Consider the following 2,879-nt stretch of genomic DNA (forward strand, 5'->3'; position numbering starts at 1 on the left):
TAGAACCTTGATCTATCCATCCTAGAGCTAGCTGAACCTAAACTTAGAACCTTGATCTATTCATACTAGAGCTAGCTGAACCTAAAATTAGAACCATGATCTATCATCCTAGAGCTAGCTATACCTAAACACAGAACCTTGATCTATCCATCCTAGAAATAGTAGAACCTAGAACCTTGATCCAGCCATCCTAGAGCTAGCTAAATTTATTCTTAGACCCTTGATCAGTCCACCTTATAGCTAGCTTAGAACCTATCCACCCTAGAGTTAGCTTAACCCTATTCCTGCTGGGGGGGGGGGGGGGTCAAGTTGCCCCCCCCCTGTAGTTTTTTTTACACAACTCAAAAAGTATTGATCTGAGGCTGTTGAAATTTTCGGACTTTTCCTACATACCCAAAGCCCTCCCTTTAGGCCTAAAACCGGGCTTTAATACTAACTGCCTGAGTCCTCAGGCACACTGCCTGAATGAATGCTTTTTCCTGAAACAAACTAAATCTTTGTTTTGACCCACTTTCACTTGTCAGATTTTGATAAAATTTAGCTTTTTGGAAAGCCTATGACATAAGAAAACAGATTGCACAAGTTTTGCGAAAAAAAAATTGCAAATTTTTTGCAAACAACCTGTCAAAGGAAATTTGCACATTTTTAGTTTTTCTTGATTAAAAATCAGGTTATTTAAAATTTTGCAAACATTTTTGCATATTTGAAATGGCATGGTCAAGGGCTTTTCAAAAATGTATAATTTTTCATTTTTTGGACAAATTTTCTTTTGCAAACATTTTTTCTATATAACTGAATTTTGCGATAAAAAATTCAATTTTTGCAAATTTGCAATTTTTTTTGCAGATTCTAAAAGTAGAGCACAAGAGCTTTCCAATGATGTATCATTTGTCATATTTGGACATCAAACATGGGATTTAGAGGGGGGGGTCAAATTGACCCCCCCCCCGTGTTTCGCGACCAGCGAATACATGTGCCTAGTGATATTCTGCGATGGTTTGTCAGAACATTTCTCTCTATCCTTTGTACTCATTTTGACCGTCAAATAAAGAACTCAGGATTTATTCAGATCAGCATGTTCAACTATAAAATAACATAAATAGTGTTCTTATATTTTTACTACAGAAAAAGCCCATAAAAAATGACGAAAACTGGAAAATACAAGTAAATCAGAAAATACGACAATAATCTTGAGAAACAAGTTACTTGGGCGTAAAAAACTGTAGGTTTTGATTTATTCTAAATAGTACAATAATATTAAGTAACTCTAGCGTAAATCTTACCATATTGAGCCTTCACACAATATCACAAGAACAAAGAGACAAAAACATTGGCGAACATCGCCATCAAAAGTCACATCTCAATTGATCAGAATGTACGTTAGAGTATAAACAATACATATAAAACCTAGTTTTGAGCAGCTTTATTTTTATTCTTGGAAACTCCCCTCTTCATGCAGTACGAAGTCCAGGAGCGCTGCAGATATCTTGTAGGAATATTAGCACAGGGGCGACCTTTCCCTCATATCCCATATACGTGACTGGGTCGCGTAACACCCAGCATATCCTGGTTTTCAAGTACCCCAGCAGGGATAGGGTTAACCTAAGGCTAGAATCTTTATCTATTCATCCTAGAGCTAGCTGAACCTAAACCTAGAACCTTGATCTATGCATCCTAGAGCTAGCTGAACCTAAACCTAGAACCTTGATCTATTCATCCTAGAGGGTAATTGGACCTAAACCTAGAACCATCATCCATCCTAGAACTAGCTCAGCTGAAACTTAGAACCTTTACCTATTCATCCTAAAGTTAGCTTAACCTAATAAAATAATTTTCGTTCATCCTAGATTTAGCTGAACCTAAACCTAGAACCTTGATCTATCCATCCTAGAGGGTAATTGGACCTAAACCTAGAACCATCATCCATCCTAGAGCTAGCAGAACCTAAACCTAGAACTTTGATCTATCCATCCAAGAGGGTAATTGGACCTAAACCTAGAACCATCATCCATCCTAGAACTAGCTCAGCTTAAACTTAGAACCTTTACCTATTCATCCTAAAGCTAGCTTAACCTAATAAAAGAATTTTCGTTCATCCTAGATTTAGCTGAACCTAAACCTAAAACCATCATCCATCCTAGAGCTAACTGAACATTAACTTAGAACCATCATCCATCCTAGAGGTAGTTGAACCTAAACCTAGAACCATCATCCATCCTAGAGCTAACTGAACGTTAACGTAGAACCATCATCCATCCTAGAGCTAGCTGAACCTAAACCTAGAACCTTGATCTATCCATCTTAGAGGGTAATTGGACCTAAACCTAGAACCATCATCCATCCTAGAACTAGCTCAGCTTAAACTTAGAACTTTTACCTATCCATCCTAAAGCTAGCTTAACCTAATCCAAGAATTTTCGTTCATCCTAGATTTAGCTGAACCTAAACCTAAAACCATCAACCATCCTAGAGCTAACTGAACGTTAACGTAGAACCATCATCCATCCTAGAGGTAGCTGAACCTAAACCTAGAATTTTCATCGATCCTAGAACTAGCTGCATCTAAACCTTGAACCATCGTCTATCCTAGAGCTAGCTGAAACTAAACCTAAAACATTCATCTATCCTTGAATTTTAATCTATTTTTCATCACTTTATCCAATCCATCATTTCGCTTTTTAAAAGGAGAATTACAGGAAATAATAAAAAATAAAACGAAAATTTTACAAAAAGGTTTTTCTTGCTTTTCTTTGTTACACGTTTGGTTTAAATCATAAATATCTAGATTATTCAATACTCATATCTGAAAAGGGTAACTAATATTTTATGCTTTTTGTGGTGACATGTTGTTAATATTTTATATTTTAAGCGGATCATGC

At 36.4% G+C, this 2,879-nt stretch overlaps 1 long non-coding RNA gene across 1 annotated transcript; it reads right to left on the minus strand.

Annotated features, from left to right (window-relative positions):
* Window positions 1–947: 947 nt before the first annotated feature.
* LOC111701755 (uncharacterized) lies at window positions 948–1,464 on the minus strand. The gene is made up of 2 exons (XR_002765266.1): window positions 1,284–1,464; window positions 948–1,083 (listed from the first exon to the last, which is right to left on the minus strand). It is a non-coding gene; the product is annotated as an uncharacterized LOC111701755 (long non-coding RNA).
* Between the last annotated feature and the right edge of the window lie 1,415 nt (window positions 1,465–2,879).

The sequence above is a fragment of the Eurytemora carolleeae genome, unplaced genomic scaffold (assembly GCF_000591075.1).
Source record: "Eurytemora carolleeae unplaced genomic scaffold, Eaff_2.0 scaffold228, whole genome shotgun sequence".
Classification (NCBI taxonomy): Eukaryota; Metazoa; Arthropoda; class Copepoda; order Calanoida; family Temoridae; genus Eurytemora; species Eurytemora carolleeae.